Genomic DNA, 14,926 nt, shown 5'->3' with positions numbered 1-14,926 from the left:
TCAGATACATCCTAAGTGCTCATAGCCACACGTGGCCAGAGGCCAGCACAACCACTGTGCAGATACAGACCGCTAACCTTCTCCTTTGACATACCCTTTGGGAGGGTTAAACCTAGAAAGCTTTCATGCAAAATGCACCTGAGAAGAAAGCTTTGGGGGCTGAGGGATGGGAGATGAGAGAGGATGGGGGAATTCAGGCAGCTGAATATGGAGGATGGAAGAAAAGAGGGCAGACAAAATCAGGCCAAGGTGAACAGACCAGCAGACCTTAGGCACAGCTCCCCCTCTCCTTATACCTCTTCTTGCAGCTCCATGGGTGTTCTCCAGCCCTCCCTGCCCTGGCTATGTCCCTTGGCCAGCCCCTGGGCTCCAGGTGCTCAGCAGTGACTTGACCTAGAGTATTCTGGTGCCTTTGCAGGAGCCTGAGCAACAGGCACGAGGGCGCCTGGTTAACTTGTTGGGGGACCTCGCTGCAGGACCCTGGCCAAGTGCCAGGTGCTAACTGTCCCCCTAACGGCCCCCTCCTGATCTCCTCAGGGTCTGAACATTCCCACTTTGTCTCCACCCTTCTGGAGCTGGCCAGCCTGAGGGAGCAAATGCCTGAAACCTGAGTCTCTTGAAATGTCAGCTGAGCTCAGTCCCTCAGTTTGGAAGGAGTTGCAAGTTGCCTTCCATCAAGGGTGGGGAAAAGTTATGAGGCAAGAGGAAAGGAGGCCTCTGCGGCTGCCTGCTGGGAAACTGGGAGTTGCCATCCTTGTCCACACTGTGCACGGCCTGGCGGGGGTGCATGACCCTCTATGGTCCTCTGGCTCAGGCTCAACTATGACAGGGTGGGGAGAAGGTGTGAGGCCCAGACAATGCTGGAGAGGAGGGGCCCCATGCTCTACCTGTGCCCTGTCATTTTAGAATGACTGGGCAGGGATAAGGGCCAAAGTGCTTCATGATATAGAATTATTCACCATAAAAAAAAAAACAACAAACTATTAGACCAGGCCAGCATATCGTTAGGACTGCAGGTCAATCAGGGATTCAGTGAGTCTCCCACTTGTATATTCTAGACTGCACCTTCACTCAATTATCCCACAACCCAAGGCAAGAGGAAACAGAGCCTTTATAAGTGGGAAACCAAACAAGGGCTCTGGCTCTGGGCTAAGTGAAGGTCTCACAGCTCCTGCAGCTCTCCAACCCTCAGTGACAGGATGGGGTCTGCCCTTCGCAGCTCCAGTGACATGGAAACATCTTGGAACAGAATTTTCCATGCTTATCTCAATCATGCCGCAACCTCACGAAGCCCCAAAGGCTAAAGACACTAAAGGCATTTGTGCCAATGATTTCTGGAAAGTCAACAACAACCTCCTGCCTCCAATCTGCTTAGTAATATTAAATCCTGGCCTCTGTTCAGGAAAAGTCTGACCAAAGATTACCAACTCCAAGTAGACAAAGGAGTCAGCTCAGCTCCTGGGATGTTACCCTCACCTTACCCTCAACAAACCAAATATGTCCCAAGGATACATTCATTGAACTTTCTCTATTCCTAAGGCTGAACTGGAAAGAAGGAACAAATACACACATGCACACACTCTATAATTCCATTTGTATAAAATTCTAGAAAGTGCAAAATACACTATAGTGATATAAAGCAGATTGGTGGTCGCCTAGGGATAAGGTGGTCGGGGAAGGCGAGGGATGAAGGGATTACCAAGGGGGTACAAGAAATTGGTGAGGTGATGGATATGTTCATTATTCTGACGGTGGTGATGGTTTCCCCCACATAGGTCAAGACAGTTCAAATTTTACACTTTAAATATGTGTCATTTATCTTACACCAATTATCCCTCCATAAAACTATAAAAAAAGGAAGAAAAAGAAAACCCCCTACACACAGCCAAATGACACCCTGCCCCGTCCTGGCATTTCCATTGAGAGCTTATCTCCTGATCCATCTGGAAGAAGCCTGGCTAGAACTGGCACCTGCCCTGGGACCCACCCTGTGGGTGGGAGCCCAGGAAGGAGTGTGATGTCTATTCACATGGTCAGCTATGACCTCTTGATACTGTAAGTGAAAGTCATTATTTCTGCTTGAGTTCACTAGTTTCAAATATTAACTTTTAATTATGTGCAATGAAGACAACAAACACAGGGCTATGGGTTCAAGGGCAGATTTAGATCTCTATAGGAACTCTGTGTCAGTGATGGCAGAGTCTACTGGCTTCTCTGCAAGAATCAAGGACTCCTGTGGTGAGGCACGTAAAAAACATAACCAGTGAGTTCATCTGCTGAAACTTGTTCCCCAAGCTACCTAGACATCCAACAACAGACCTCATGCACCTTAGCTTCTTTCCTTCCCAGCCACCCAACAAATAACCATTTGAAAAGTTTTCCTAAATGAAGTATAATCTTCCCATGGAGAACAAGCATGGTTAGGAGCTTCTCACTTTCCCTGGGTGAAATCAGAATTAATCTCCTGTGATACTGTGATGTAGTAAGAAATATGTATTTGGTATTTGTCCCCAGTTCCTGGCATAGAGCTCCCAAATATTATTCATAATAAGCCCCTTTAAGGTGTACCTAAGTTTATGCTAAACAGGTGATGTTTGGAGGATAGGGGGCTGGTTGCCAGAGGAACCAGCCATGTGATTAGAGGGCTGGAACTTTCAGCCCTACCCCCTGACCTCCAGGAGAAGACTGGGAATTGAATTCAATCGCCAATAGCCAATGATTTGATCAATCATGCCTACATAACAGGACCTCCAGAGAAACCCTAAGCAATGGGGTTTGGAGAGCTTCCAATACATGGAGGTACTGGGAGGGTGGTGCACCCAAAAGAGGGGATGAGAGCTCTGTACCCCTTTCCCATACCCTGACCTATATATCTCTTTATCTGGCTGTTCATCTGTATTCTTTATAATATCCTTTATAATAAACCAGTAAATATAAGTAAATGTTTCCCTGAGTTTTGTGAGCTGTTCTAGCAAATTATCAGACATGAGGAGGGAGTCATCAGAACCCACAATTTATAGCTGGTTGGTCAGAAATACAGGTGACAGCCTGGGACTTGAAACCGGCATCTGAAGTGGGGGCAGTCTTGTGGGATTTAGCCCTTAACCTGCGGGGTCTGTTCTAACTTGGGGCAGTCGGTGCCAGAAATGAGTTAAATTGTAGAATACCTAGTCAGTGTCCACAGAGAACTGAATTGGGTGGTGTGGGAAAACTCACACATCTGGTGTCAGAACAGCATTTTCCTTTATCTCTCTTCCATCATTCAAAGTAATTTCCAACTGACCTCCTTTCTCATACCCCCTTATTCAAAAGCATAAATATAATGAATAACTACTGTCTGCTGAGCACAGATTAAGTGATGGGGATTCAAACATGATTCAGAGAGTTCCCATATTCAATGATAAATGGTATCATAATCTCATTTGGGGAAGCAAGCAGAAACCACTAACCATAGTATATAGAAGAGCAGCCTGAAAACAAGACTATGTGCCCATCAACAGAAGAACGGCTAAGCAAATTGTATATCCAAAAGATGGAATGCTATTCAGCAAAAAGTTGTAAATTATTGATAAACAAAAAACATGGATGAATCTCAGAAAATTATGTTGGATGAAAGAAGTCAGCCACAAAAGAGTACATGTAGTGTTATTCCATTTATATAAAGTTCAAAACAAGTGAAATTAATCTATGGTGATAGAAGTTGGAACCAGCGGTTGCCTCTGTGGAAGGCGGTGTGGATCGACTAGAAAGGAGCGCAAGGGACCCAGCTGGAGATCTTGATAGGGGTGGTGGTTACACATGTGCATCCATTTGTCAAAACTCATCCAATTGTATACTTTAAATCTGCCCATTTTATTGTATGTAAATTATTCCTTGATTTAAAAACATTATGCTAAGGGGTAACAGTGGACAAAGCCACTTGCTTTGAGTCTAATCAGGAACGATTTCACAAAGGGTAACATCTGAGTAGGACCTTGAAGGAGGGATAGGATGCTTTCTTTCAGGTTGGAACTGAAGACAAGAGCAAGTATGTGGAGGTATAATAGAGATCTCAGGGATGTGCTTGAGACTGTCTGGGAGAGGAAGACAGGGGATGGTGGGAGGCAGGAAAAAGTGGCTGGGATCAGACTGTGAAAGGCCTCGAATGATGTGCATTTTCTAGTAAGGACAACAGAAATCATGGAAGCGCTTAGAGTATAGTTTTATCTGATTACATAAACAATGTATGCTCATTAAAAAAATACAAATAATATATCTATAAAGCCAAAAGTCCCCCCAATCCCAAAATAAGCATTGCTAACAATTTAGTTTTATCTTTCCAGCCTTTATGTGCCAGTGTGCATACTTCGATATTTTTAATAAAATGGACTAATAGAATACATATTGTGCGCTCCGTAAGGGCTAGGATCGTGCCTGTCTACTTTCACTTTCACATTCTCAGTATCCAGCACAATGTCTGGCCTAATGACAATGGCCTGGGGAATGAAAGAATGATCTATACCTTGCTTTTGTTTTCTAACATGTTCCAAACATCCTCGTTCTTTTTAATGGCTATAAAGCATTCTGTTCTTTGAGGCAAAGCTCTACTGACAGACATTGTTGCAAATTCCTTACCATTACTTGAATATATTTCAATAGGATAAATTCCTAGAAAAGGAATTGCTGGTTCAAAACATGAACATCTCAAAAAAATTTTTTTTCAGTTGGTTCTTTTTTTTCTTAATTTTATTATGTTACGTTAGTCACCATACATCATTAGGTTTTTTTTAAGCTTTTTTTTTTTATTTATTCATTCGAGACACAGAGATACAGAGAGAGAGAGAGAGACAGAGAATATGAGCAGGGGGAGAAGCAGGCCCCTGCTGAGCAGGGAACCCGATGCGGGGCTCGATCCCAGGACCCTGGGATCATGACCTGAGCCGAAGGCAGACGCTTTAACTATCTGAGCCACCCAGGTGCCCCACATCATTAGTTTTTGATGTGGTGATCCACGATCCATTGTTTTCATATAACACCCAGGGCTCCATGCAGTACGTGCCCTCCTTAATACCCATCACCGGGCTACATCTCAAAATTTTATAGATATAATGAATTATGCTAAATCACCACCCAAAGGGTTGTACTAATTTGCTTTCTCACAACATGCTGCTTCCACCATATGTTCAACAATCCTTGATATTATCAATCTTTTTCATCTTTGACAATCTGATAATCTAAAAATTATTTGCTTGTTTTGTATTTCTTTTATTAATAGTTTAGCATTTTACGTTATGTTTATTGGCTATTACATTTTATCTGTGAATTATCTGTTTATGTCCATGGATCACTTCACTAAATCAATCTTTTTTTATTTAGAGAGGCTTCTTATATATTACAGGTGGCAACTCTTTGGAGTATAAGCCATAGGTATTTCTCCCAGTCTTCTTTGTTTAGGGTATCTTTTGCTGTTTTAAATTTTATGCAGTCAAATCTGTCCATTTTTTCCCTTTGTGATTTATAATAAAGTGCTGAGAAATAGTCTATCCACCTTAAGATTATGAAACTACAGTTGACCCCTAAGCAACACAAGTTTGAACTGGGCTGGTCCACTTACCGGCAGACTTTTTTCAATAAGCATATTAAAAAATTTTTGGAGACTTGCAACAATTTGAAAAGCTTGTAGACAAACTGCATAGCTGAGAAATATCAAAAAAATTAAGAAAATGTTAGGTATGTCATGCATAAAACAGATGTAGATACTAGTCTACTTTATCACTTACTTCCATAAAATATGCACACATCTATTATAAAAAGTTAAAATTTATCAAAATTTATGCACATACGAGAAAGGTAAACAAACATAAAGATGCAGTATTAAATCTTCACTGCATAAAATTTACTGCAGTACATACTGCACTACCATAATAATTTCACAGCCACCTCCTGTTGCTATTGAGGTGAACTCAAGTGTTGCAAGTATCCACTTAAAATGCTGTGTGATAGTAATCATCTCTGCATGACCAATTCACCTCTCCAGTAAAATTGCATCTCACAGTAAAAAGTGAGCTCTCCCATTCTCACATATTTTCCATTATGTTCAGTGCAAAACTGTAAACCTTGAATAACACTATGGGACCCCTCTGCAGTGCCACTAGTGATGCTGGAAGTGCTCCTAAGAAACAGAAAAAACAGACATTACAAGAAAAAGTTGAACTGCTTGATTTATACCATAGTTTGAGGTCTGCAGCTGTGGTTGCCTGCCATTTCAAGGTAAATTAATCCAGCGTAAGGACCACTGTGGCGGGGGAAAGGAAATTCATGAAGCCGTCACTGCGGTTATGCCAGCAGGTGCAAAAACCTTGCACTTTTTTGCAAAATACCTTTATCTTGTATTGAAAATGCAGCTTTTATGTGACTGCAGCATTGCTATAAGAAAGGCATTCCTGTAGACTCTAATATGATTTGAGAAAAAGCAGTCATTATATGACAACTTAAAGCAAAAGGAAGGTGAAGGATCTAAAACTGGAGAATTTAATGCCAGCAAAGAGTGGCTTGATAATTTTAGAAAGAAGTTTGGCTTAAAAAGTGTCAAAATAACAAGAGAAGCAGCTTCTGCCAACCTAGAGACAACAGATGAGCTCCTACTCACCATTAAGAAAATCACTGTTGAGAAAGAATATTTACCTGAACAGGTTTTTAATGCAGACAAAAGTACCCTATTCTAGAAAAAAAAAATGCCCCAAAGGACATTTCTTTCTTTCTTTCCTTTCTTTCCTTTCTTCCTTCCTTCCTTTTTCTTTCTTTCTTTTTCTTTCTTCTTCCCTTCCTTCCTTTTCTTTCTCTCTCTTTTTTTTAAAGATTTTATTTATTTATTTGACAGAGAGAGACACAGCAAGAGAGGGAACACAAGCAGGGGGAGTGGGAGAGGGAGAAGCAGGCTTCCTGCCAAGCAGGGAGCCCGACATGGGGCTCGATCTCAGGACCCTGAGATCATGACTTGAGCCGAAGGCAGACGCTTAACGACTGAGCCACCCAGGTGCCCCCCAAAAGACATTCCTTAATAAAGAATTGAGCACTAGGATTTAAGGCAATAAAAATAGGCTAACTACTGTTTTGTGCAAATGCAGTCAGCTTTATGGATGAGGACTGTCCTTATCTATAATGCTACTAAGCCCCAAGCCTTGAAAGGAAAAGATAAATACCAGCTGCCAGTCTTTTGGTTGTATAAGAACGCCTGGATGATGAGAACTCTTTTTCTGGATTGGTTCCATCGATGAGCCTGAAGTCAGGAAGCACCTTGCCAGTAAGTGATTGCCTTTTTTTTTTTTTTTTTTAAGTTTATTTATTCTTTTGTAATCTCTACACCCAACATGGGGCTTGAACTTACAACCCCAAGATAAAGATTTGCATGCTCTTCCGAATGAGCCAGCCAGGTGCCCCAGTAAGTGACTGCCTTTTAAAGTTCTTTTTTTTGGGGGGGGTGGGCAGAGGGGCAGAGAGAGAGAGAGAATTTTAAGCAGGTTCCACGCCCAGCACAGAGCCTGATCAGGGGCTCGATCTCAAGACCCTGAGATCCTGACCTGAGCCAAAATTAAGAGTTGGACACTTAACTAACTGAACCATCCAGGCACCCCTAGAGTTCTTTTGATAGTGGACAATTTTTCTGGCCACCCGGAACCCCATGAGTTCAACAAAGAAGGTGTCAAAGTGGTTTACTTACTCCCAAACACAAACAATGTCTCTAATTCAGTCTCAGATCAGGGGGTCATAAGACCTTTAAGGCTCATACCGTCAACATTATGGAAAAGAATCCTGATAGGGAAAACATCATGAAAGTCTGGAAGGATCACACCATCAAAGATGCCATAATTGTTCTAGGAAAAGCCATGAAAGCATCAAGCCAGAAACAATAAATTCCTCCTGGAGGAAACTGCCCAGATGTTGTGCCTGACTTCACAGGATTTACAACAGAACCAATCAAGGAAATCATGAAGGAGACTGTGGATATGTCAATAAAGGTGAGTTTCAAGATATGGATCTTGGAGAAACTCAAGAGCTAATACACATCACATCAGAGGAATGAACAGATGACTTCATGGAGATGAGTGCTTCGGAACCAGTGCCAGATGATGAGGAAGGAGACACAGAAGAAGCAGTGCCAGAAAACAGGTTGACAGACAATCTGGCAGAAGCGTTCTGATGATTCAAGACTGCTTTGACTTCTACATGGACCCTTCCACGATTCAGGCACTGAAACTAAAGCAAATGGTGGAAGAAGAATTGGTACCATATAGAAACAGTTTTAGAGAAATGAAAAAGTCAGACAAATTATGATGTATTTGCATAAAGTCACACCGAGTGTGCCTGCCTCCCCTCCTGCCTCCTCTACCTCTTCCCTCACTGCCACCCCTGAGACAGCAAGACCAACCCTTCCTCTCCCTCCTCCTCCCCAGCCCACTCAGTGTGAAGATGATGAGGGTGAAGACCTTCATGATGATTCACTTCCACTTAATGAACAGTACTAATCATCATGGCATACAGTCAATAAACTTAACTGTTGTGTTTGCGTCTTCATATGAAAACCTACTAACTGCGGGACAAGAACTGTGTGAGACATTTCTGTGTCACCATTACCAGCATCACGCAAGGGTTTATCACAGAGAACATCGTGTATGGGACTGATATGGAAGTGGACAGCCCATCCTCACATAGGCGTAAGGTGAGTGATAGTTAATATAAAATTAACATTGTGTTAGTTTTGTTTTAGAACTTTGCTTTCAAGAATTACAGTATGCCTCTCATAATTGGAGAAACTGCTTATCAGCCTATCATCACAAGTAGTTTTTTAAAAAATATAACAATGTTTCTAATACTGTATTATGAATAGGACTATAATACTGTATGCCATAAAAATTTTATAACAATTCATTCAGTAGTGTGTAGGCTAGGCTACCATAAAGCAATCTTATTGATTACATAAAAATATGATTACCATAAAGCAATCATATTGTTGCTTCTTCATTATCAGTGCATTGTTATTCACTATCCATGAGTTGTTATACCTGAAATAAATATAACCTTTTCACATTATCTTTTCAGTTTTGATGTCTAGTGTTAATACATATAACATCTACAGTGTTTTTGTATCATATAAGAAAATACTGGGGCACCTGGGTGGCTCAGTTGTTAAGCGTCTGCCTTCGGCTCAGGTCATGGTCCCAGGGTCCTGGGATCGAGCCCCGCATCGGGCTCCCTGCTCAGTGGGACGCCTGCTTCTCCCTCTCCCACTCCCTCTGCTTGTGTCCCTCTCTCGCTGTCTCTCTCTGTCAAATAAATAATCTTAAAAAAAAATATTGATGTATATACTGACAAGACTATTCATCTTGTAAACACACAACATAGTGTTAATAAATATAGTACAGTACTATAAATGTATTTTCTCTTGTGATTTTTTTAAAGATTTTTTTTTTTAATTTGAGAGACAGAGCTAGAGATGAGGAGGAGGGGCAGAGGTAGCAGGAAAAGCAGACTCCCCACTGAGCAGGGAGCCTGATGAGAGGCTCAATTCCAGAACCCCGAGATCATGACCTGAGCCAAAGATAGATGCTTAACCAACTGAGCCACCCAGGTGTCCCTCTTATGATTTTTAAAATAACATTTTCTCTAGCTTACTTTAAGAAAACAGTATGTAATACATGTAACATATAAAATATGTGATAATCATCTATTTATATCAGTAAGGCTTCCAGTCAACAGTAGGCTAGTGGTAGTTGAGTTTTTAGAGAGTCAAAAGTTATGTGTATATTTTCAACTACACGCAGAGTGGGTAGGAGGATCAACGCGACTAACTCCCGCATTGTTCAAGGATCAACTGTATTCTAATTTTTTTTTAGTTCTTTTATAGTTTCACTTCTTGCATTTGAATTTTTAATCTTTACATTTTGTTTTATAGAAAAAGCAAAATAAGGACCTGGTTTTACTTTCTCCCCCTCAAATATAATCAAATAAAACATCAAATAGCCCATTTATTGAATAGCTGATTCTTCCTGTTAATTTGAAATGTCATTTATGTTCTATACTAGATTTTCATATATACATGGGCCTGCTCTGGAATCTTCTATCCATATCCATTATTGTAGATTTGTGGTATATTTTGGTATCTAGTAGGATAAACAGAGATTTATTTTTTTAATTAACATATAATGTACTATTTGTTTCAGGGGCACAGGTCTGTGATTCCTCAGTCTTACACAATTCACAGCGCTCACCATAGCACATACCCTCCCCAATGTCTATCACCCAGCCACCCCATCCCTCCCACCCCCCACCACTCCAGCAACCCTCAGTTTGTTTCCTGAGATTAAGAGTCTCTTATGGTTTGTCTCCCTCTCTGGTTTCATCTTCATTTTTTGTCTCTTCCCCTATGATCCTCTGCCTTGTTCAGAGAAGGACTTTAAATATGCTTTATTCTCTGAAAGCAGCATTGTATCAGCCCAATCTAGACTAGGTAAATTAACAAACAAAACATAAGTTTATCACATTAAAAAGTTTAAATATTGATATACTGGGTATTATTCTTTCAGAGTGTGTTAAATAGACATTTAATATGGAGAATTGCCTTTTCTTTCGTGACATCTTGTTCAGTTAAAACAGAACAAAAAGTTTTGTGTATAATACTGATTCTGTATTAATTGCCGGTAAGCACATTGTCAGTAAACATATACATTTTGCAGTTCTTTTTTTTTCCATGTTGCCTTGATTTTACTTACTGAACGTAATTTTATATCTGTTGACTCTAGTAAGAACAATTCTGGGTTTGTAATTTGAATGTCTGTCATCACATTTTCATAATAATTCATTTTTGTTGTATTTTACAAAAGTAGTGATCTGTGATGGATTAGAAAGTTTTTTTTTTAATGGCCTTTCACTATAGAGTTTGAGAAGCAAACTAGTTCTAGAGAGCCAACCAATTTCAATTTCCAATTGTTTGCTGCTATAAACATGATTGATTTGTGTCAAAAATTGAGTCTTATTATCCTATAACCCTGCTAAATTCGCTAAGTAGTTCCAGTCACCTTTTTGTAGTTTCCTTAGGACTTTCTACACCAATAATTTATATTATCTGAAAATAGAGAATTTATTTCTTCCTTTCCAATCTGATGACTTATTTCCTTTTCTCGCCTTTTTTGTACAGGCCCTTAGGACCTCCAGTACAATGCTGAATCAAGGTGGCGAGTATGGACATCCTTGCCTTATTTCCAATCTTAGTGGAGAAAGCATTCAGTCTTTTATCCCCATTAGGTATGGCCTTAGATATAGGTTTTACATAGATGTCTTCTTTTCATGTTAGAGAAATTCCTTTCTAGTCCTAGCTTGCCAAGAGTTGTTGCTGTTTAATAAAAAAATGAGAAGTTAGATTTTGTCAGAAGCTTTTTTTGTATCTATTGATATAATCATATGTTTGTTTTAGTCTGTTAACATGCTGAACTCAATGATATTTATATGTTAAACTAATCTTGTATTATTGGGATAAACTCCATTTGGTCACATGTATTACTGAATTCAATTTTCCAAAACATTGTTGAGGATTTTTACATGTATCTACATGAGAGAATGGTCTGTAGTTTTATTTTTGTTTTCATTTATAATAAAATATCTTTGGCTTTGTTACCAAGTAATGTTTGTTAACGCTCATAGAATGAATTGGAAAGTGTGCCATCTCTTCTATTTTCTAGAACAGTTTGTGTAGAATTGGTATTGCTTCTTTCTCTTTGGTAGAATTCTCCAATGAAGGCTTCTAAGAATTTCCCTCATGAAACTACAAATTCAATTTCTTTGATATAGGGGATTTCTAGTTAGCTCCAACATGTAAAGAGCTTGGAAGTTATCACTCCCATCCTTACAACAAGAAAACACTAAACAAAATAAAAATCAATAATCTTGCATCTGTTAGAGAACTGAGGTCTCAGGTCAAACCACCACCCTGAAATCTGGAGATAGAGGTGAATCCAGAGAGTCACAACTGAGATTTGCTTGCCTAGAGCAGAAGCCACTAGAGCCATAAATCCGTAGGGATACTTAAATGCTAATTTTGACAAATTGCTGGAGTCTGATTGTGGAATAGCATAACAGTTAGAAATTCCTAAGACTAGCACACAATCTTAGGAGGCTCACATTTTTGTAGGTTTTACCGCCAGGAACACTACCAGAATCTCAGAATCAATCCTCCATGGCTCTGGCAGGGTAGGGGTAAGAGCAATCATTGTAAAATATGTCCAGTGCTCTCCATAACAAAGACCTACTCTCCAGAGAAAAAGATCTTATAAGAGCCTTATCCTATCTAGGGGAAAGGGCATTTCTTCCACTCTAGGCCCCTTTGTCTTTCCTTTCTTATGGGGGTAAAAAGCTAAGAGACACTTAGTCTAAGGATGCAGGCCCACTAAAAAAATTGAAAAAATTTTTTTTAGAGAGAGAGAAAGCATCCGAATGCAGGGACCAGGGATGGGGGCACAAAGGGAGAGGGAGAGAGAGAATCTCAAGCAGGCTCCACGCTCAGCGAGGAGCCCAATGTGGGGCTCGATCTCAAGACCCTGAGATCATGACCTGAGCTGAAATCAAGAGTCGGATATCCAAAGGACTGAGCCACTCAGGTGCCCCTAAGAAACTGAAATTTAATCTTAAGATTATAGGACACATTCTTTCTCTTACATCTTACTGTCACACCAATAGATTTCCAACATAATAACAGTGGATTATAGCTGAAAGAGCTGTAAGACACAGACTTTTTTTGATGAAGAGCACACAGGGAAGCCCAAAGTCAAGGGAGCAGACAAAAACAAGGCCACTAGAGGAATCTGAAGCCTCTGGTACTGAGAGCTGCAACAAACATTAAATACACTCCAACTCTTGCCCAGATTAACATAAAACTTACACTAAAACCCTATTTCAGTTCCTGTTATTCAATATATGATGTCCAGCTTCTAATAAATAATTATAAGGCATGTTAACAAGAAAAAACATAGTCTGAAGGGATATTCAGATTTTTAATTTCTTCTTGAACTTTTTTTTAAAGGGACTTGTCCATTTCACCTAAGTTTTAAATTTATTGGCATTAAGTTGTTTTTAATACTCCATTTTTATTTAATAAATGTAGTATCTGTAGTGCTAGTCATAATTTATACCTTCTTTTTTTCCTTATCAATCTGGCCAGAGCTTTATCAGTTTTATGGATTTTCTCAAAGAACCAGATTTTTGTTTTATTGAAATTCTCCATTGTTTTTCTGCTTTCTGATTTTTGCTCTTCTCTTCATTACGTCCTTTCTTCCACTTATCTTAGCCTTAGTTTGTTCCTCTCTTTCTAGTTTAAGTAGAAGCTTAAGTCATTGATCTTAATATCTAATATAAGCTAAAATTAGTGCTAAAAATTTCACTCTACTCCCTCAGGTACTTTGCTTTGGCAACTATCCCCCCATCTCCTGCATCATCAATTTTTCCCTTTCCACTGAGTGATTCCCATCTTTACACATACATGCTGTTATAATGATTTATTATTGGGGGGGTAGAAAAACACTCTCTGTTGCCCCCTCATCCTCCTCAGGCTATCATCCCTTTCCCCTACTATATTTATAATGGTTATCTGTCCTTGATATGCTATGTCTTATGTCCTTATAATATACTCCATTTAGGTATTCACCCCTACACTAAAATTCTACCTCTCCATATGTAATCATCAATTCTTACTCCTCATCTTGCTCATTATTCAACAGCATTTGACATACTTTCCCCTCTCAGGCCATCACACTCTCCTGACTTTCCTTCTTTCCTCAGTGGACAACTCCACTTCCCCTTTCCAACATCTCAATTGGAGAGCCCCAGGGTTCAGTCCTCAGTCCCACCTTTTCCTCTGGATCTATATCCATTACCCAGGTGCCTTTCATCTACTGCTAAAATTTCAAGTATCATGCACTCAAGCTATTCTATATTATTTCATAATTGGTAATACATTAGGTAATATTTATGTGTTCTAATCCAGGCAGTTAGATTGTATGTTCCCGGAAGATAAAGATCTCCACCATTTTGTTCTTTTCCATCCTTTTAAAGTATCTAATACAGTGTTCTGTGCATGGTAGGCCCTGATTAAACACTACAAACCCCATCTCCGATTTTGCTCAAGCACTGAAAAATGAATGGTTTTACTACTAGGTAGAAGAAGAATTTACAGTGATCCACACTTACACAGCAAGTACCTCCTATTACTGAGTCTTAAAGCTGGGACCCCTGCTCAGGGCTCAGCATCTATTATGGTCACCTGAGAATGTGTCAAATCCTTAAAAATTCTTTTACTGCGACTGAATCCATAAGCCAGTTGAGTGGTTGAGTGGTTCATCTATTCAGCATTTTCAATGAGGTGAAGATAAACTATGTACTTCTTTCCACTGGAGGTTTCTCACATGTTGAGGCTGGACACAGGGGAAGTCCTTGTTCCAACTAAATACCAAACAAACAACAATTAAACTAGAGCCACAGTTTCAGTGGGGAAGGGCCAAACAAATTGCACACAAATCTGGGCTGTTACCTAAGAAATGTACACCTCTTCCACTGGTTTACAGTGAGGACTAAAAAGCTCTTGGTCCCTGAGGATATTTCATCTAATAACACAGTCAAGATAAACCTAGAGCAGCCTCATTTCAAACCAGAGTGAACAGGCATCACATGGTTTGAGTTTCAGGCCATAACAATTCTCTATATAGCCTGTCGGTAAAAGCCAAGCTCAACCCCTTCACTGCACTGTCTCCACACCAAGGGGAGAAAAAAACAAAAGGACTCCATGGGTTGCTCAGGGTCACTGGGTAAAAACTAAACTCTACTCTCCTTGTCAACCAACTGCCATCTTTAGCCACTATTATGTGATATTCTATAAATTCCCTGTTTTACAATTACTTAGAGT

At 40.0% G+C, this 14,926-nt stretch overlaps 1 protein-coding gene across 9 annotated transcripts in view; it reads right to left on the bottom strand.

Moving 5' to 3' along the window:
• The window catches only part of APH1B (aph-1 homolog B, gamma-secretase subunit), a 78,864-nt gene that overhangs the window by 29,811 nt on the left and 34,127 nt on the right, over positions 1-14,926 (bottom strand). For 6 of the 9 annotated variants that reach the window (XM_027572136.1, XM_027572132.1, XM_027572135.1 and 3 more), the window contains one exon: positions 10,642-14,466. The gene's annotated coding sequence lies outside the window, so the exon portion shown is untranslated. Of the gene's footprint in view, positions 1-4,967; positions 5,676-7,498; positions 8,236-10,641; positions 14,467-14,926 lie in introns of those variants that run through there. The other 3 variants (XR_003515957.1, XR_003515958.1, XR_003515959.2) reach the window with 3 other exon arrangements.

Source organism: Zalophus californianus, chromosome 6 (assembly GCF_009762305.2).
Source record: "Zalophus californianus isolate mZalCal1 chromosome 6, mZalCal1.pri.v2, whole genome shotgun sequence".
Taxonomy (NCBI): Eukaryota; Metazoa; Chordata; class Mammalia; order Carnivora; family Otariidae; genus Zalophus; species Zalophus californianus.
The sequence above is the reverse complement of the archived record's forward strand: the minus strand, read 5'-3'. Positions and strand labels throughout refer to the sequence as shown.